Source organism: Schistocerca cancellata, chromosome 8 (assembly GCF_023864275.1).
Source record: "Schistocerca cancellata isolate TAMUIC-IGC-003103 chromosome 8, iqSchCanc2.1, whole genome shotgun sequence".
In the NCBI taxonomy this organism is placed as follows: domain Eukaryota; kingdom Metazoa; phylum Arthropoda; class Insecta; order Orthoptera; family Acrididae; genus Schistocerca; species Schistocerca cancellata.
Window position 1 is genome coordinate 2808117 of NC_064633.1, and position 22394 is coordinate 2830510.

A 22394-nucleotide genomic window follows, 5' to 3' on the forward strand; every position below is an offset into this window, starting at 1 on the left:
TGTACGTTCAGGGCCACCTAATGACGATGGATCACTCAAATTGCGTCCCGATTCAATACATCGTCCTCCAGCCGACTTGTCTCCATGGGTCTATTGCTGCCTCGGACACCTTATGGCCGTTCTGCTGTGAGTCAAAGATTTGCGAATCGGAGGAAAAACTGATAGTGAATTGTAACGTTCAGAGCCACCTAATGACGATGGATCACTCAAATTGCGTCCCGATTCAATACATCGTCCTCCAGGAGGCTTGTCTCCGTGGGTCTATTGCTGCCTCGGGCACCTTATGGCCGTTCTGCTGTGAGTCAAAGATTTTCGAATCGGACGATAATCTGATAGTGAATTGTAACATTCAGTGCCACCTAATGAGGATGGACCACACAAATAGCGTCCCGATTCAATACTTCGTCATCCAGCAGACTTGTCTCCATGGGTCTATTACTGCCTCGGGCACCTTATGGTCGTTGTCCCGTGAGTCTAGATTATCGAATGGGACGAAAAACTGATAGTTAATTCTAACATTCAGGGCCTCCTAATGACGATGGAACACTCAAATTGCGTCGCGATTCAATACATCGTCATCCTGCAGACCTGTCTCCATGGGTCTATTGCTGCCTCGGGCACCTTATGGCCGTTCTGCTGTGAGTCAAAGATTTTCGAATCGGACGAAAAACTGATAGTGAATTGTAACATTCAGGGCCACCTAATGACGATGGATCACTCAAATTGCGTCCCGATTCAATACATCGTCCTCCAGCCGACTTGACTCCATGGGTCTATTGCTGCCTCGGGCACCTTATGGCCGTTCTGCTGTGAATCTAGATTATCGAATGCGACGAAAAACTGATAGTGAATTGTAACGTTCAGGGCCACCTAATGACGATGGATCACTCAAATTGCGTCCCGATTCAATACATCGTCATCCTGCAGACCTGTCTCCATGGGTCTATTGCTGCCTCGGGCACCTTATGGCCGTTCTGCTGTGAGTCAAAGATTTGCGAATCGGACGAAAAACTGATAGTGAATTGTAACGTTCAGAGCCACCTAATGACAATGGATCACTCAAATTGCGTCCCGATTCAATACATCGTCCTCCAGGAGGCTTGTCTCCGTGGGTCTATTGCTGCCTCGGGCACCTTATGGCCGTTCTGCTGTGAGTCAAAGATTTTCGAATCGGACGATAAACTGATAGTGAATTGTAACATTCAGTGCCACCTAATGAGGATGGACCACACAAATTGCGTCCCGATTCAATACTTCGTCATCCAGCAGACTTGTCTCCATGGGTCTATTACTGCCTCGGGCACCTTATTGTCGTTGTCCCGTGAGTCTAGATTGTCGAATGGGACGAAAAACTGATAGTTAATTCTAACATTCTGGGCCTCCTAATGACGATGGAACACTCAAATTGCGTCGCGATTCAATACATCGTCATCCTGCAGACTTGTCTCCATGGGTCTATTGCAGCCTCGGGCACCTTATGGCCGTTCTGCTGTGAGTCAAAGATTTTCGAATCGGACGAAAAACTGATAGTGAATTGTAACATTCAGGGCCACCTAATGACGATGGATCACTCAAATTGCGTCCCGATTCAATACATCGTCCTCCAGGCGACTTGACTCTATGGGTCTATTGCTGCCTCGGGCACCTTATGGCCGTTCTGCTGTGAATCTAGATTATCGAATGCGACGAAAAACTGATAGTGAATTGTAACGTTCAGGGCCACCTAATGACGATGGATCACTCAAATTGCGTCCCGATTCAATACATCGTCCTCCAGGCGACTTGTCTCCATGGGTCTATTGCTGCCTCGGGCACCTTATGGCCGTTCTGCTGTGGGTCAAAGATTTTCGAATCGGACGAAGAACTGATAGTGAATTGTAACGTTCAGGGCCACCTAATGACGATGGATCACTCAAATTGCGTCCCGATTCAATACATCGTCCTCCAGCAGACTTGTCTCCATGGGTCTATTGCTGCCTCGGGCACCTTATGGCCGTTCTGCTGTGACTCAAAGATTTTCAAATCTGACGAAAAACTGATAGTGAATTGTAACATTCATGGCCACCTAATGACGATGGATCACTCAAATTGCGTCCCGATTCAATACATCGTCCTCCAGTCGACTTGTCTCAATGGGTCTATAGCTGCCTCGGGCTCCTTATGGCCGTTCTGCTGTGAGTCAAAGATTTTCGAATCGGACGAAAAACTGATAGTGTATTGTAACGTTCAGGGCCACCTAATGACGATGGATCACTCAAATTGCGTCCCGATTCAATACATCGTCCTCCAGTAGGCTTGTCTCCATGGGTCTATTGCTGCCTCGGGCACCTTATGGCCGTTCTGCTATGGGTCAAAGATTTTCGAATCGGACGAAAAACTGATAGTGAATTGTAACGTTCAGGGCCACCTAATGACGATGGATCACTCAAATTGCGTCCCGATTCAATACATCGTCCTCCAGCAGGCTTGTCTCCAAGGGTCAATTGCTGCCTCGGGCACCTTATTGCCGTTCTGCTGTGAGTCAAAGATTTTCGAATCGGACGAAAAACTGATAGTGAATTGTAACATTCAGGGCCACCTAATGAGGATGGACCACACAAATTGCGTCCCGATTCAATACATCGTCCTCCAGCCGACTTGACACCATGGGTCTATTGCTGCCTCGGGCACCTTATGGCCGTTTTGCTGTGAGTCTAGATTATCGAATGGGACGAAAAACTGATAGTGAATTGTAACGTTCAGGGCCACCTAATGACGATGGATCACTCAAATTGCGTCCCGATTCAATACATCATCCTCCAGCAGACTTGTCTCCATGGGTCTATTGCTGCCTCGGGCACCTTATGGCCGTTCTGCTGTGAGTCAAAGATTTTCGAATGGGACGAAAAACTGATAGTGAATTGTAACGTTCAGGGCCACCTAATGACGATGGATCACTAAAATTGCGTCCTGATTCAATACATCGTTCTCCAGCCGACTTGACTCCATGGGTCTATTGCTGCCTCGGGCACCTTATGGCCGTTCTGCTGTGAGTCTAGATTATCGAATGCGACGATAAACTGATAGTGAATTGTAACGTTCAGAGCCACCTAATGACGATGGATCACTCAAATTGCGTCCCGATTCAATACATCGTCCTCCAGGAGGCTTGTCTCCGTGGGTCTATTGCTGCCTCGGGCACCTTATGGCCGTTCTGCTGTGAGTCAAAGATTTTCGAATCGGACGATAATCTGATAGTGAATTGTAACATTCAGTGCCACCTAATGAGGATGGACCACACAAATAGCGTCCCGATTCAATACTTCGTCATCCAGCAGACTTGTCTCCATGGGTCTATTACTGCCTCGGGCACCTTATGGTCGTTGTCCCGTGAGTCTAGATTATCGAATGGGACGAAAAACTGATAGTTAATTCCAACATTCAGGGCCTCCTAATGACGATGGAACACTCAAATTGCGTCGCGATTCAATACATCGTCATCCTGCAGACCTGTCTCCATGGGTCTATTGCTGCCTCGGGCACCTTATGGCCGTTCTGCTGTGAGTCAAAGATTTTCGAATCGGACGAAAAACTGATAGTGAATTGTAACATTCAGGGCCACCTAATGACGATGGATCACTCAAATTGCGTCCCGATTCAATACATCGTCCTCCAGCCGACTTGACTCCATGGGTCTATTGCTGCCTCGGGCACCTTATGGCCGTTCTGCTGTGAATCTAGATTATCGAATGCGACGAAAAACTGATAGTGAATTGTAACGTTCAGGGCCACCTAATGACGATGGATCACTCAAATTGCGTCCCGATTCAATACATCGTCATCCTGCAGACCTGTCTCCATGGGTCTATTGCTGCCTCGGGCACCTTATGGCCGTTCTGCTGTGAGTCAAAGATTTGCGAATCGGACGAAAAACTGATAGTGAATTGTAACGTTCAGAGCCACCTAATGACGATGGATCACTCAAATTGCGTCCCGATTCAATACATCGTCCTCCAGGAGGCTTGTCTCCGTGGGTCTATTGCTGCCTCGGGCACCTTATGGCCGTTCTGCTGTGAGTCAAAGATTTTCGAATCGGACGATAAACTGATAGTGAATTGTAACATTCAGTGCCACCTAATGAGGATGGACCACACAAATTGCGTCCCGATTCAATACTTCGTCATCCAGCAGACTTGTCTCCATGGGTCTATTACTGCCTCGGGCACCTTATGGTCGTTGTCCCGTGAGTCTAGATTATCGAATGGGACGAAAAACTGATAGTTAATTCTAACATTCTGGGCCTCCTAATGACGATGGAACACTCAAATTGCGTCGCGATTCAATACATCGTCATCCTGCAGACTTGTCTCCATGGGTCTATTGCTGCCTCGGGCACCTTATGGCCGTTCTGCTGTGAGTCAAAGATTTTCGAATCGGACGAAAAACTGATAGTGAATTGTAACATTCAGGGCCACCTAATGACGATGGATCACTCAAATTGCGTCCCGATTCAATACATCGTCCTCCAGGCGACTTGACTCCATGGGTCTATTGCTGCCTCGGGCAACTTATGGCCGTTCTGCTGTGAATCTAGATTATCGAATGCGACGAAAGACTGATAGTGAATTGTAACGTTCAGGGCCACCTAATGACGATGGATCACTCAAATTGCGTCCCGATTCAATACATCGTCCTCCAGGCGACTTGTCTCCATGGGTCTATTGCTGCCTCGGGCACCTTATGGCCGTTCTGCTGTGGGTCAAAGATTTTCGAATCGGACGAAGAACTGATAGTGAATTGTAACGTTCAGGGCCACCTAATGACGATGGATCACTCAAATTGCGTCCCGATTCAATACATCGTCCTCCAGCAGACTTGTCTCCATGGGTCTATTGCTGCCTCGGGCACCTTATGGCCGTTCTGCTGTGACTCAAAGATTTTCAAATCTGACGAAAAACTGATAGTGAATTGTAACATTCATGGCCACCTAATGACGATGGATCACTCAAATTGCGTCCCGATTCAATACATCGTCCTCCAGTCGACTTGTCTCAATGGGTCTATAGCTGCCTCGGGCTCCTTATGGCCGTTCTGCTGTGAGTCTAGATTATCGAATCGGACGAAAAACTGATAGTTAATTCTAACATTCAGGGCCTCCTAATGACGATGGAACACTCAAATTGCGTCGCGATTCAATACATCGTCATCCTGCAGGCTTGTTTCCATGGGTCTATAGCTGCCTCGGGCACCTTACGGCCGTTCTGCTGTGAGTCAAAGATTTTCGAATCGGACGAAAAACAGATAGTGAATTGTAACATTCATGGCCACCTAATGACGATGGATCACTCAAATTGCGTCCCGATTCAATACATCGTCCTCCAGCAGACTTGTCTCCATGGGTCTATTGCTGCCTCGGGCACCTTATGGCCGTTCTGGTGTTACTCAAAGATTTTCAAATCTGACGAAAAACTGATAGTGAATTGTAACATTCATGGCCACCTAATGACGATGGATCACTCAAATTGCGTCCCGATTCAATACATCGTCCTCCAGCCGACTTGTCTCCATGGGTCTATTGCTGCCTCGGGCACCTTATGGCCGTTCTGCTGTGAGTCAAAGATTTTCGAATCGGACGAAAAACTGATAGTGAATTGTAATGTTCAGGGCCACCTAATGACGATGGATCGCTCAAATTGCATCCCGATTCAATACATCGCCCTCCAGCAGGCTTGTCTCCATGGGTCTATTGCTGCCTCGGGCACCTTATGGCCGTTCTGCTGTGAGTCAAAGATTTTCGAATCGGACGAAAAACTGATAGTGAATTGTAACATTCAGGGCCACCTAATGAGGATGGACCACACAAATTGCGTCCCGATTCAATACATCGTCATCCAGCAGACTTGTCTCCATGGGTTTATTACTGCCTCGGGCACCTTATGGTCGTTGTCCCGTGAGTCTAGATTATCGAATGGGACGAAAAACTGATAGTGAATTGTAACATTCAGGGCCACCTAATGACGATGGATCACTCAAATTGCGTCCCGATTCAATACATCATCCTCCAGCAGACTTGTCTCCATGGGTCTATTGCTGCTTCGGGCACCTTATGGCCGTTCTGCTGTGAGTCAAGGATTTTCGAATCGGTCGAAAAACTGATAGTGAATTGTAACTTTCAGGGCCACCTAATGACGATGGATCACTCAAATTGCGTCCCGATTCAATACATCGTCCTCCAGCCGACTTGTCTCCATGGGTCTATTGCTGCCTCGGGCACCTTATGGCCGTTCTGCTGTGGGTCAAAGATTTTCGAATCGGACGAAGAACTGATAGTGAATTGTAACGTTCAGGGCCACCTAATGACGATGGATCACTCAAATTGCGTCCCGATTCAATACATCGTCCTCCAGCAGACTTGTCTCCATGGGTCTATTGCTGCCTCGGGCACCTTATGGCCGTTCTGCTGTGACTCAAAGATTTTCAAATCTGACGAAAAACTGATAGTGAATTGTAACATTCATGGCCACCTAATGACGATGAATCACTCAAATTGCGTCCCGATTCAATACATCGTCCTCCAGCCGACTTGTCTCCATGGGTCTATTGCTGCCTCAGGCACCTAATGGCCGTTCTGCTGTGAGTCAAAGATTTTCGAATCGGACGAAAAACTGATGGTGAATTGTAACTTTCAGGGCCACCTAATGACGATGGATCACTCAAATTGCGTCCCGATTCAATACATCGTCCTCCAGCAGGCTTGTCTCCATGGGTCTATTGCTGCCTCGGGCACCTTATGGCCGTTTTGCTGTAGGTCTAGATTATCGAATGGGACGAAAAACTGATAGTGAATTGTAACGTTCAGGGCCACCTAATGACGATGGATCACTCAAATTGCGTCCCGATTCAATACATCGTCCTCCAGCAGACTTTTCTCCATGGGTCAATTGCTGCCTCGGACACCTTATGGCCGTTCTGCTGTGAGTCAAAGAATTTCGAATCGGTCGAAAAACTGATAGTGAATTGTAACTTTCAGGGCCACCTAATGACGATGGATCACTCAAATTGCGTCCCGATTCAATACCTCGTGCTCCAGCAGACTAGTCTCCATGGGTCTATTGCTGCCTCGGGCACATTATGGCCGTTCTGCTGTGAGTCAAAGATTTTCGAATCGGACGAAAATCTGATAGTGAATTGTAACGTTCAGGGCCACCTAATAACGATGGATCATACAAATTGCGTCCCGATTCAATACATCGTCCTCCAGCCGACTTGTCTCCATGTGTCTATTGCTGCCTCGGGCACCTTATGGTCGTTCTCCCGTGAGTCTAGATTATCGAATGGGACGAAAAACTGATAGTTAATTCTAACATTCAGGGCCTCCTAATGACGATGGAACACTCAAATTGCGTCGCGATTCAATACATCGTCATCCTGCAGACTTGTCTCCATGGGTCTATTGCTGCCTCGGGCACCTTATGGCCGTTCTGCTGTGAGTCAAAGATTTTCGAATCGGACGAAAAACTGATAGTGAATTGTAACATTCAGGGCCACCTAATGACGATGGATCACTCAAATTGCGTCCCGATTCAATACATCGTTCTCCAGCCGACTTGACTCCATGGGTCTATTGCTGCCTCGGGCACCTTATGGCCGTTCTGCTGTGAATCTAGATTATCGAATGCGACGAAAAAGTGATAGTGAATTGTAACGTTCAGGGCCACCTAATGACGATGGATCACTCAAATTGCGTCCCGATTCAATACATCGTCCTCCAGCAGACTTGTCTCCATTGGTCTATTGCTGCCTCGGGCACCTTATGGCCGTTCTGCTGTGAGTCAAAGATTTTTGAATCGGACGAAAAACAGATAGTGAATTGTAACATTCATGGCCACCTAATGACGATAGATCACTCAAATTGCGTCCCGATTCAATACATCGTCCTCCAGCAGACTTGTCTCCATGGGTCTATAGCTGCCTCGGGCACCTTATGGCCGTTCTGCTGTGAATCTAGATTATCGAATGCGACGAAAAACTGATAGTGAATTGTAACGTTCAGGGCAACCTAATGACGATGGATCACTCAAATTGCGTCCCGATTCAATACATCGTCCTCCAGCACACTTGTCTCCATGGGTCTATTGCTGCCTCGGGCACCTTATGGCCGTTCTGCTGTGAGTCAACGACTTTCGAATCGGACGAAAAACTGATAGTGAATTGTAACTTTCAGGGCCACCTAATGGCGATGGATCACTCAAATTGCGTCCCGATTCAATACATCGTCCTCCAGCCGACTTGTCTCCATGGGTCTATTGCTGCTTCGGGCACCTTATGGCCGTTCTGCTGTGGGTCAAAGATTTTCGAATCGGACGAAGAACTGATAGTGAATTGTAACGTTCAGGGCCACCTAATGACGATGGATCACTCAAATTGCGTCCCGATTCAATACATCGTCCTCCAGCAGACTTGTCTCCATGGGTCTATTGCTGCCTCGGGCACCTTATGGCCGTTCTGGTGTTACTCAAAGATTTTCAAATCTGACGAAATACTTATAGTGAATTGTAACATTCATGGCCACCTAATGACGATGGATCACTCAAATTGCGTCCCGATTCAATACATCGTCCTCCAGCCGACTTGTCTCCATGCGTCTATTGCTGCCTAGGGCACCTTATGGCCGTTCTGCTGTGAGTCAAAGATTTTCGAATCGGACGAAAAACTGATAGTGAATTGTAACGTTCAGGGCCACCTAATGACGATGGATCACTCAAATTGCGTCCCGAATCAATACATCGTCCTCCAGCAGGCTTGTCTCCATGGGTCTATTGCTGCCTCGGGCACCTTATGGCCGTTCTGCTGTGAGTCAAAGATTTTCGAATCGGACGAAAAACTGATAGTGAATTATAACATTCAGGGCCACCTAATGAGGATGGACCACACAAATTACGTCCCGATTCAATACATCGTCCTCCAGCCGACTTGACACCATGGGACTATTGCTGCCTTGGGCACCTTATGGCCGTTTTGCTGTGAGTCTAGATTATCGAATGGGACGAAAAACTGATAGTGAATTGTAACGTTCAGGGCCACCTAATGACGATGGATCACTCAAATTACGTCCCGATTCAATACATCATCCTCCAGCAGACTTGTCTCCATGGGTCTATTGCTGTTTCGGGCACCTTATGGCCGTTCTGCTGTGAGTCAAAGATTTTCGAATCGGTCGAAAAACTGATAGTGAATTGCAACTTTCAAGGCCACCTAATGACGATAGATCACTCAAATTGCGTCCCGATTCAATACATCGTCCTCCAGCTGACTTGTCTCCATTGGTCTATTGCTGCCTCGGGCACCTTATGGGCGTTCTGTTGTGAGTCATAGCTTTTCGAATCGGACGATAAACTGATAGTGAATTGTAACGTTCAGGGCCTCCTAATGACGATGGAACACTCAAATTGCGTCTCGAATCAATACTTCGTGCTCCAGCAGGCTAGTCTCCATGGGTCTATTGCTGCCTCGGGCACAATATGGCCGTTCTGCTGTGAGTCAAAGATTTTCGAATCGGACGAAAAACTGATAGTGAATTGTAACGTTCAGGGCCACCTAATGACGATGGATCACTCAAATTGCGTCCCGATTCAATACATCGTCCTCCAGCAGACTTGTCTCCATGGGCCTATTGCTGCATCGGGCACCTTAAGGCCGTTCTGCTGTGGGTCAAAGATTTTCGAATCGGACGAAGAACTGATAGTGAATTGTAACATTCATGGCCACCTAATGTCGATGGATCACTCAAATTGCGTCCCGATTCAATACATCGTCCTCCAGCCGACTTGTCTCCATGGGTCTATTGCTGCATCGGGCACCTTATGGCCGTTCTGCTGTGAGTCAAAGATTTTCGAATCGGACGAAAAACTGATAGTGAATTGTAACGTTCAGGGCCACCTAATGACGATGGATCACTCAAATTGCGTCCCGATTCAATACATCGTCCTCCAGCAGGCTTGTCTCCATGGGTCTATTGCTGCCTCGGGCACCTTATGGCCGTTCTGCTGTGAGTCAAAGATTTTCGAATCGGACGAAAAACTGATAGTGAATTGTAACATTCAGGGCCACCTAATGAGGATGGACCACACAAATTGCGTCCCAATTCAATACATCGTCATCCAGCAGACTTGTCTCCATGGGTCTATTGCTGCCTCGGGCACCTTATGGTCGTTCTCCCGTGAGTCTAGATTATCGAATGGGACGAAAAACTGATAGTTAATTCTAACATTCAGGGCCTCCTAATGACGATGGAACACTCAAATTGCGTCGCGATTCAATACATCGTCATCCTGCAGACTTGTCTCCATGGGACTATTGCTGCCTCGGCCACCTTATGGCCGTTCTGCTGTGAGTCAAAGATTTTCGAATCGGACGAAAAACTGATAGTGAATTGTAACATTCAGGGCCACCTAATGACGATGGATCACTCAAATTGCGTCCCGATTCAATACATCGTTCTCCAGCCGACTTGACTCCATGGGTCTATTGCTGCCTCGGGCACCTTATGGCCGTTCTGCTGTGAGTCTAAATTATCGAATGCGACGAAAAACTGATAGTGAATTGTAACGTTCAGGGCCACCTAATGACGATGGATCACTCAAATTGCGTCCCGATTCAATACATCGTCCTCCAGCAGACTTGTCTCCATAGGTCTATTGCTGCCTCGGGCACCTTATGGCCGTTCTGCTGTGAGTCAAAGATTTTTGAATCGGACGAAAAACAGATAGTGAATTGTACGTTCAGGGCCACCTAATGAGGTGGATCACTCAAATTGCGTCCCGATTCAATACATCGTCCTCCAGCAGACTTCTCTCCATGGGTCTATTGCTGCCTCGGGCACCTTATGGCTGTTCTGCTGTGAGTCAAAGATTTTCGAATCGGACGAAAAACAGATAGTGAATTGTAACATTCATGGCCACCTAATGACGATGGATCACTCAAATTGCGTCCCGATTCAATACATCGTCCTCCAGCAGACTTGTCTCCATGGGTCTATAGCTGCCTCGGGCACCTTATGGCCGTTCTGCTGTGAATCTAGATTATCGAATGCGACGAAAAACTGATAGTGAATTGTAACGTTCAGGGCAACCTAATGACGATGGATCACTCAAATTGCGTCCCGATTCAATACATCGTCCTCCAGCAGACTTGTCTCCATGGGTCTATTGCTGCCTCGGGCACCTTATGGCCGTTCTGCTGTGAGTCAACGATTTTCGAATCGGACGAAAAACTGATAGTGAATTGTAACTTTCAGGGCCACCTAATGGCGATGGATCACTCAAATTGCGTCCCGATTCAATACATCGTCCTCCAGCCGACTTGTCTCCATGGGTCTATTGCTGCCTCGGGCACCTTATGGCCGTTCTGCTGTGGGTCAAAGATTTTCGAATCGGACGAAGAACTGATAGTGAATTGTAACGTTCAGTGCCACCTAATGACGATGGATCACTCAAATTTCGTCCCGATTCAATACATCGTCCTCCAGCAGACTTGTCTCCATGGGTCTATTGCTGCCTCGGGCACCTTATGGCCGTTCTGGTGTTACTCAAAGATTTTCAAATCTGACGAAAAACTGATAGTGAATTGTAACGTTCAGGGCCTCCTAATGACGATGGAACACTCAAATTGCGTCCCGAATCAATACCTCGTGCTCCAGCAGACTAGTCTCCATGGGTCTATTGCTGCCTCGGGCACAATATGGCCGTTCTGCTGTGAGTCAAAGATTTTCGAATCGGACGAAAAACTAATAGTGAATTGTAACGTTCAGGGCCACCTAATGACGATGGATCACTCAAATTGCGTCCCGATTCAATACATCGTCCTCCAGCCGACTTGTCTCCATGGGTCTATTGCTGCCTCGGGCACCTTATGGTCGTTCTCCCGTGAGTCTAGATTATCGAATGGGACGAAAAAATGATAGTTAATTCTAACATTCAGGGCCTCCTAATGACGATGGAACACTCAAATTGCGTCGCGATTCAATACATCGTCATCCTGCAGACTTGTCTCCATGGGTCTATTGCTGCCTCGGGCACCTTATGGCCGTTCTGCTGTGAGCCAAAAATTTTCGAATCGGACGAAAAACTGATAGTGAATTGTAACATTCAGGGCCACCTAATGACGATGGATCACTCAAATTGTGTCCCGATTCAATACATCGTTCTCCAGCCGACTTGACTCCATGGGTCTATTGCTGCCTCGGGCACCTTATGGCGGTTCTGCTGTGAGTCTAGATTATCGAATGCGACGAAAAACTGATAGTGAATTGTAACATTCAGGGCCACCTAATGACGATGGATCACTGAAATTGCGTCCCGATTCAATACATCGTTCTCCAGCCGACTTGACTCCATGGGTCTATTGCTGCCTCGGGCACCTTATGGCCGTTCTGCTGTGAGTCTAGATTATCGAATGCGAAGAAAAACTGATAGTGAATTGTAACGTTCACGGCCACCCAATGACGATGGATCACTCAAATTGCGTCCCGATTCAATACATCGGCCTCCAGCAGACTTGTCTCCATGGGTCTATTGCTGCCTCGGGCACCTTATGGCCGTTCTGCTGTGAGTCAAAGATTTTTGAATCGGACGAAAAACTGATAGTGAATTGTACGTTCAGGGCCACCTAATGACGATGAATCACTCAAATTGCGTCCCGATTCAATACATCGTCCTCCAGCAGACTTGTCTCCATGGGTCTATTGCTGCCTCGGGCACCTTATGGCCGTTCTGCTGTGAGTCAAAGATTTTCGAATCGGACGAAAAACAGATAGTGAATTGTAACATTCAGGGCCACCTAATGACGGTGGATCACTCAAATTGCGTCCCGATTCAATACATCGTCCTCCAGCAGACTTGTCTCCATGGGCCTATTGCTGCATCGGGCACCTTATGGCCGTTCTGCTGTGGGTCAAAGATTTTCGAATCGGACGAAGAACTGATATGGAATTGTAACATTCATGGCCACCTAATGACGATGGATCACTCAAAATGCGTCCCGATTCAATACATCGTCCTCCAGCAGACTTGTCTCCATGGGTCTATTGCTGCCTCGGGCACCTTATGGCCGTTCTGGTGTTACTCAAAGATTTTCAAATCTGACGAAAAACTGATAGTGAATTGTAACATTCATGGCCACCTAATGACGATGGATCACTCAAATTGCGTCCCGATTCAATACATCGTCCTCCAGCCGACTTGTCTCCATGGGTCTATTGCTGCCTCGGGCACCTTATGGCCGTTCTGCTGTGAGTCAAAGATTTTCGAATCGGACGAAAAACTGATAGTGAATTGTAACGTTCAGGGCCACCTAATGACGATGGATCACTCAAATTGCGTCCCGATCAATACATCGTCCTCCAGCAGGCTTGTCTCCATGGGTCTATTGCTGCCTCGGGCACCTTATGGCAGTTCTGCTGTGAGTCAAAGATTTTCGAATCGGACGAAAAACAGATAGTGAATTGTAACATTCATGGCCACCTAATGACGATAGATCACTCAAATTGCGTCCCGATTCAATACATCGTCCTCCAGCAGACTTGTCTCCATGGGTCTATAGCTGCCTCGGGCACCTTATGGCCGTTCTGCTGTGAATCTAGATTATCGAATGCGACGAAAAACTGATAGTGAATTGTAACGTTCAGGGCAATCTAATGACGATGGATCACTCAAATTGCGTCCCGATTCAATACATCGTCCTCCAGCCGACTTGTCTCCATGGGTCTATTGCTGCCTCGGGCACCTTATGGCCGTTCTGCTGTGAGTCAAAGATTTTCGAATCGGACGAAAAACTGATAGTGAATTGTAACGTTCAGGGCCACCTAATGACGATGGATCACTCAAATTGCGTCCCGATTCAATACATCGTCCTCCAGCAGGCTTGTCTCCATGGGTCTATTGCTGCCTCGGGCACCTTATGGCCGTTCTGCTGTGAGTCAAAGATTTTCGAATCGGACGAAAAACTGATAGTGAATTATAACATTCAGGGCCACCTAATGAGGATGGACCACACAAATTGCGTCCCGATTCAATACATCGTCCTCCAGCCGATTTGACACCATGGGTCTATTGCTGCCTTGGGCACCTTATGGCCGTTTTGCTGTGAGTCTAGATTATCGAATGGGACGAAAAACTGATAGTGAATTGTAACGTTCAGGGCCACCTAATGACGATGGATCACTCAAATTACGTCCCGATTCAATACATCATCCTCCAGCAGACTTGTCTCCATGGGTCTATTGCTGTTTCGGGCACCTTACGGCCGTTCTGCTGTGAGTCAAAGATTTTCGAATCGGTCGAAAAACTGATAGTGAATTGTAACTTTCAAGGCCACCTAATGACGATAGATCACTCAAATTGCGTCCCGATTCAATACATCGTCCTCCAGCCGACTTGTCTCCATTGGTCTATTGCTGCCTCGGGCACCTTATGGGCGTTCTGTTGTGAGTCATAGCTTTTCGAATCGGACGAAAAACTGATAGTGAATTGTAACGTTCAGGGCCTCCTAATGACGATGGAACACTCAAATTGCGTCCCGATTCAATAGATCGTCCTCCAGCCGACTTGTCTCCATGGGTTTATTGCTGCCTCGGGCACCTTATGGTCGCTCTCCCGTGAGTCTAGATTATCGAATGGGACGAAAAAATGATAGTTAATTCTAACATTCAGGGCCTCCTAATGACGATGGAACACTCAAATTGCGTCGCGATTCAATACATCGTCATCCTGCAGACTTGTCTCCATGGGTCTATTGCTGCCTCGGGCACCTTATGGCCGTTCTGCTGTGAGCCAAAAAATTTCGAATCGGACGAAAAACTGATAGTGATTTGTAACATTCAGGGCCACCTAATGACGATGGATCACTCAAATTGCGTCCCGATTCAATACATCGTTCTCCAGCCGACTTGACTCCATGGGTCTATTGCTGCCTCGGGCACCTTATGGCCGTTCTGCTGTGAGTCTAGATTATCGAATGGGACGAAAAACTGATAGTGAATTGTAACATTCAGGGCCACCTAATGACGGTGGATCACTCAAATTGCGTCCCGATTCAATACATCGTCCTCCAGCAGACTTGTCTCCATGGGCCTATTGCTGCATCGGGCACCTTATGGCCGTTCTGCTGTGGGTCAAAGATTTTCGAATCGGACGAAGAACTGATATGGAATTGTAACATTCATGGCCACCTAATGACGATGGATCACTCAAAATGCGTCCCGATTCAATACATCGTCCTCCAGCAGACTTGTCTCCATGGGTCTATTGCTGCCTCGGGCACCTTATGGCCGTTCTGGTGTTACTCAAAGATTTTCAAATCTGACGAAAAACTGATAGTGAATTGTAACATTCATGGCCACCTAATGACGATGGATCACTCAAATTGCGTCCCGATTCAATACATCGTCCTCCAGCCGACTTGTCTCCATGGGTCTATTGCTGCCTCGGGCACCTTATGGCCGTTCTGCTGTGAGTCAAAGATTTTCGAATCGGACGAAAAACTGATAGTGAATTGTAACGTTCAGGGCCACCTAATGACGATGGATCACTCAAATTGCGTCCCGATCAATACATCGTCCTCCAGCAGGCTTGTCTCCATGGGTCTATTGCTGCCTCGGGCACCTTATGGCAGTTCTGCTGTGAGTCAAAGATTTTCGAATCGGACGAAAAACAGATAGTGAATTGTAACATTCATGGCCACCTAATGACGATAGATCACTCAAATTGCGTCCCGATTCAATACATCGTCCTCCAGCAGACTTGTCTCCATGGGTCTATAGCTGCCTCGGGCACCTTATGGCCGTTCTGCTGTGAATCTAGATTATCGAATGCGACGAAAAACTGATAGTGAATTGTAACGTTCAGGGCAATCTAATGACGATGGATCACTCAAATTGCGTCCCGATTCAATACATCGTCCTCCAGCCGACTTGTCTCCATGGGTCTATTGCTGCCTCGGGCACCTTATGGCCGTTCTGCTGTGAGTCAAAGATTTTCGAATCGGACGAAAAACTGATAGTGAATTGTAACGTTCAGGGCCACCTAATGACGATGGATCACTCAAATTGCGTCCCGATTCAATACATCGTCCTCCAGCAGGCTTGTCTCCATGGGTCTATTGCTGCCTCGGGCACCTTATGGCCGTTCTGCTGTGAGTCAAAGATTTTCGAATCGGACGAAAAACTGATAGTGAATTATAACATTCAGGGCCACCTAATGAGGATGGACCACACAAATTGCGTCCCGATTCAATACATCGTCCTCCAGCCGATTTGACACCATGGGTCTATTGCTGCCTTGGGCACCTTATGGCCGTTTTGCTGTGAGTCTAGATTATCGAATGGGACGAAAAACTGATAGTGAATTGTAACGTTCAGGGCCACCTAATGACGATGGATCACTCAAATTACGTCCCGATTCAATACATCATCCTCCAGCAGACTTGTCTCCATGGGTCTATTGCTGTTTCGGGCACCTTACGGCCGTTCTGCTGTGAGTCAAAGATTTTCGAATCGGTCGAAAAACTGATAGTGAATTGTAACTTTCAAGGCCACCTAATGACGATAGATCACTCAAATTGCGTCCCGATTCAATACATCGTCCTCCAGCCGACTTGTCTCCATTGGTCTATTGCTGCCTCGGGCACCTTATGGGCGTTCTGTTGTGAGTCATAGCTTTTCGAATCGGACGAAAAACTGATAGTGAATTGTAACGTTCAGGGCCTCCTAATGACGATGGAACACTCAAATTGCGTCCCGATTCAATAGATCGTCCTCCAGCCGACTTGTCTCCATGGGTTTATTGCTGCCTCGGGCACCTTATGGTCGCTCTCCCGTGAGTCTAGATTATCGAATGGGACGAAAAAATGATAGTTAATTCTAACATTCAGGGCCTCCTAATGACGATGGAACACTCAAATTGCGTCGCGATTCAATACATCGTCATCCTGCAGACTTGTCTCCATGGGTCTATTGCTGCCTCGGGCACCTTATGGCCGTTCTGCTGTGAGCCAAAAAATTTCGAATCGGACGAAAAACTGATAGTGATTTGTAACATTCAGGGCCACCTAATGACGATGGATCACTCAAATTGCGTCCCGATTCAATACATCGTTCTCCAGCCGACTTGACTCCATGGGTCTATTGCTGCCTCGGGCACCTTATGGCCGTTCTGCTGTGAGTCTAGATTATCGAATTCGACGAAAAACTGATAGTGAATTGTAACATTCAGGGCCACCTAATGACGATGGATCACTCAAATTGCGTCCCGATTCAATACATCGTTCTCCAGCCGACTTGACTCCATGGGTCTATTGCTGCCTCGGGCACCTTATGGCCGTTCTGCTGTGAGTCTAGATTATCGAATGCGAAGAAAAACTGATAGTGAATTGTAACGTTCAGGGCCAGCTAATGACGATGGATCACTCAAATTGCGTCCCGATTCAATACATCGTCCTCCAGCAGACTTGTCTCCATGGGTCTATTGCTGCCTCGGGCACCTTATGGCCGTTCTGCTGTGAGTCAAAGATTTTTGAATCGGACGAAAAACTGATAGAGAGTTGTACGTTCAGGGCCACCTAATGACGATGAATCACTCAAATTGCGTCCCGATTCAATACATCGTCCTCCAGCAGACTTGTCTCCATGGGTCTATTGCTGCCTCGGGCACCTTATGGCCGTTCTGCTGTGAGTCAAAGATTTTCGAATCGGACGAAAAACAGATAGTGAATTGTAACATTCAGGGCCACCTAATGACGATGGATCACTCAAATTGCGTCCCGATTCAATACATCGTCCTCCAGCAGACTTGTCTCCATGGGCCTATTGCTGCATCGGGCACCTTATGGCCGTTCTGCTGTGGGTCAAAGATTTTCGAATCGGACGAAGAACTGATAGTGAATTGTAACATTCATGGCCACCTAATGACGATGGATCACTCAAATTGCGTCCCGATTCAATACATCGTCCTCCAGCCGACTTGTCTCCATGGGTCTATTGCTGCATCGGGCACCTTATGGCCGTTCTGCTGTGAGTCAAAGATTTTCGAATCGGACGAAAAACTGATAGTGAATTGTAACGTTCAGGGCCACCTAATGACGATGGATCACTCAAATTGCGTCCCGATTCAATACATCGTCCTCCAGCAGGCTTGTCTCCATGGGTCTATTGCTGCCTCGGGCACCTTATGGCCGTTCTGCTGTGAGTCAAAGATTTTCGAATCGGACGAAAAACTGATAGTGAATTGTAACGTTCAGGGCCACCTAATGACGATGGATCACTCAAATTGCGTCCCGATTCAATACATCGTCCTCCAGCAGGCTTGTCTCCATGGGTCTATTGCTGCCTCGGGCACCTTATGGCAGTTCTGCTGTGAGTCAAAGATTTTCGAATCGGACGAAAAACAGATAGTGAATTGTAACATTCATGGCCACCTAATGACGATAGATCACTCAAATTGCGTCCCGATTCAATACATCGTCATCCAGCAGACTTGTCTCCATGGGTCTATAGCTGCCTCGGGCACCTTATGGCCGTTCTGCTGTGAGCCAAAAATTTTCGAATCGGACGAAAAACTGATAGTGATTTGTAACATTCAGGGCCACCTAATGACGATGGATCACTCAAATTGCGTCCCGATTCAATACATCGTTCTCCAGCCGACTTGACTCCATGGGTCTATTGCTGCCTCGGGCACCTTATGGCCGTTCTGCTGTGAGTCTAGATTATCGAATTCGACGAAAAACTGATAGTGAATTGTAACATTCAGGGCCACCTAATGACGATGGATCACTCAAATTGCGTCCCGATTCAATACATCGTTCTCCAGCCGACTTGACTCCATGGGTCTATTGCTGCCTCGGGCACCTTATGGCCGTTCTGCTGTGAGTCTAGATTATCGAATGCGAAGAAAAACTGATAGTGAATTGTAACGTTCAGGGCCACCTAATGACGATGGATCACTCAAATTGCGTCCCGATTCAATACATCGTCCTCCAGCAGACTTGTCTCCATGGGTCTATTGCTGCCTCGGGCACCTAATGGCCGTTCTGCTGTGAGTCAAAGATTTTTGAATCGGACGAAAAACTGATAGTGAATTGTACGTTCAGGGCCACCTAATGACGATGAATCACTCAAATTGCGTCCCGATTCAATACATCGTCCTCCAGCAGACTTGTCTCCATGGGTCTATTGCTGCCTCGGGCACCTTATGGCCGTTCTGCTGTGAGTCAAAGATTTTCGAATCGGACGAAAAACAGATAGTGAATTGTAACATTCAGGGCCACCTAATGACGATGGATCACTCAAATTGCGTCCCGATTCAATACATCGTCCTCCAGGAGACTTGTCTCCATGGGCCTATTGCTGCATCGGGCACCTTATGGCCCTTCTGCTGTGGGTCAAAGATTTTCGAATCGGACGAAGAACTGATAGTGAATTGTAACATTCATGGCCACCTAATGACGATGGATCACTCAAATTGCGTCCCGATTCAATACATCGTCCTCCAGCCGACTTGTCTCCATGGGTCTATTGCTGCATCGGGCACCTTATGGCCGTTCTGCTGTGAGTCAAAGATTTTCGAATCGGACGAAAAACTGATAGTGAAGTGTAACGTTCAGGGCCACCTAATGACGATGGATCACTCAAATTGCGTCCCGATTCAATACATCGTCCTCCAGCAGGCTTGTCTCCATGGGTCTATTGCTTCCTCGGGCACCTTATGGCCGTTCTGCTGTGAGTCAAAGATTTTCGAATCGGACGAAAAACTGATAGTGAATTGTAACGTTCAGGGCCACCTAATGACGATGGATCACTCAAATTGCGTCCCGATTCAATACATCGTCCTCCAGCAGGCTTGTCTCCATGGGTCTATTGCTGCCTCGGGCACTTTATGGCAGTTCTGCTGTGAGTCAAAGATTTTCGAATCGGACGAAAAACAGATAGTGAATTGTAACATTCATGGCCACCTAATGACGATGGATCACTCAAATTGTGTCCCGATTCAATACATCGTCCTCCAGCCGACTTGTCTCCATGGGTCTATTGCTGCTTCGGGCACCTTATGGCCGTTCTGCTGTGGGTCAAAGATTTTCGAATCGGACGAAGAACTGATAGTGAATTGTAACGTTCAGGGCCACCTAATGACGATGGATCACTCAAATTGCGTCCCGATTCAATACATCGTCCTCGAGCAGACTTGTCTCCATGGGTCTATTGCTGCCTCGGGCACCTTATGGCCGTTCTGGTGTTACTCAAAGATTTTCAAATCTGACGAAAAACTGATAGTGAATTGTAACATTCATGGCCACCTAATGACGATGGATCACTCAAATTGCGTCCCGATTCAATACATCGTCCTCCAGCCGACTTGTCTCCATGGGTCTATTGCTGCCTCGGGCACCTTATGGCCGTTCTGCTGTGAGTCAAAGATTTTCGAATCGGACGAAAAACTGATAGTGAATTATAACATTCAGGGCCACCTAATGAGGATGGACCACACAAATTGCGTCCCGATTCAATACATCGTCCTCCAGCCGATTTGACACCATGGGTCTATTGCTGCCTTGGGCACCTTATGGCCGTTTTGCTGTGAGTCTAGATTATCGAATGGGACGAAAAACTGATAGTGAATTGTAACGTTCAGGGCCACCTAATGACGATGGATCACTCAAATTACGTCCCGATTCAATACATCATCCTCCAGCAGACTTGTCTCCATGGGTCTATTGCTGTTTCGGGCACCTTATGGCCGTTCTGCTGTGAGTCAAAGATTTTCGAATCGGTCGAAAAACTGATAGTAAATTGTAACTTTCAAGGCCACCTAATGACGATAGATCACTCAAATTGCGTCCCGATTCAATACATCGTCCTCCAGCCGACTTGTCTCCATTGGTCTATTGCTGCCTCGGGCACCTTATGGGCGTTCTGTTGTGAGTCATAGCTTTTCGAATCGGACGAAAAACTGATAGTGAATTGTAACGTTCAGGGCCTCCTAATGACGATGGAACACTCAAATTGCGTCCCGATACAATAGATCGTCCTCCAGCCGACTTGTCTCCATGGGTTTATTGCTGCCTCGGGCACCTTATGGTCGTTCTCCCGTGAGTCTAGATTATCGAATGGGACGAAAAAATGATAGTTAATTCTAACATTCAGGGCCTCCTAATGACGATGGAACACTCAAATTGCGTCGCGATTCAATACATCGTCATCCTGCAGAATTGTCTCCATGGGTCTATTGCTGCCTCGGGCACCTTATGGCCGTTCTGCTGTGAGCCAAAAATTTTCGAATCGGACGAAAAACTGATAGTGATTTGTAACATTCAGGGCCACCTAATGACGATGGATCACTCAAATTGCGTCCCGATTCAATACATCGTTCTCCAGCCGACTTGACTCCATGGGTCTATTGCTGCCTCGGGCACCTTATGGCCGTTCTGCTGTGAGTCTAGATTATCGAATTCGACGAAAAACTGATAGTGAATTGTAACATTCAGGGCCACCTAATGACGATGGATCACTCAAATTGCGTCCCGATTCAATACATCGTTCTCCAGCCGACTTGACTCCATGGGTCTATTGCTGCCTCGGGCACCTTATGGCCGTTCTGCTGTGAGTCTAGATTATCGAATGCGAAGAAAAACTGATAGTGAATTGTAACGTTCAGGGCCACCTAATGACGATGGATCACTCAAATTGCGTCCCGATTCAATACATCGTCCTCCAGCAGACTTGTCTCCATGGGTCTATTGCTGCCTCGGGCACCTTATGGCCGTTCTGCTGTGAGTCAAAGATTTTTGAATCGGACGAAAAACTGATATTGAATTGTACGTTCAGGGCCACCTAATGACGATGAATCACTCAAATTGCGTCCCGATTCAATACATCGTCCTCCAGCAGACTTGTCTCCATGGGTCTATTGCTGCCTCGGGCACCTTATGGCCGTTCTGCTGTGAGTCAAAGATTTTCGAATCGGACGAAAAACAGATAGTGAATTGTAACAATCAGGGCCACCTAATGACGATGGATCACTCAAATTGCGTCCCGATTCAATACATCGTCCTCCAGCAGACTTGTCTCCATGGGCCTATTGCTGCATCGGGCACCTTATGGCCGTTCTGCTGTGGGTCAAAGATTTTCGAATCGGACGAAGAACTGATAGTGAATTGTAACATTCATGGCCACCTAATGACGATGGATCACTCAAATTGCGTCCCGATTCAATACATCGTCCTCCAGCCGACTTGTCTCCATGGGTCTATTGCTGCATCGGGCACCTTATGGCCGTTCTGCTGTGAGTCAAAGATTTTCGAATCGGACGAAAAACTGATAGTGAATTGTAACGTTCAGGGCCACCTAATGACGATGGATCACTCAA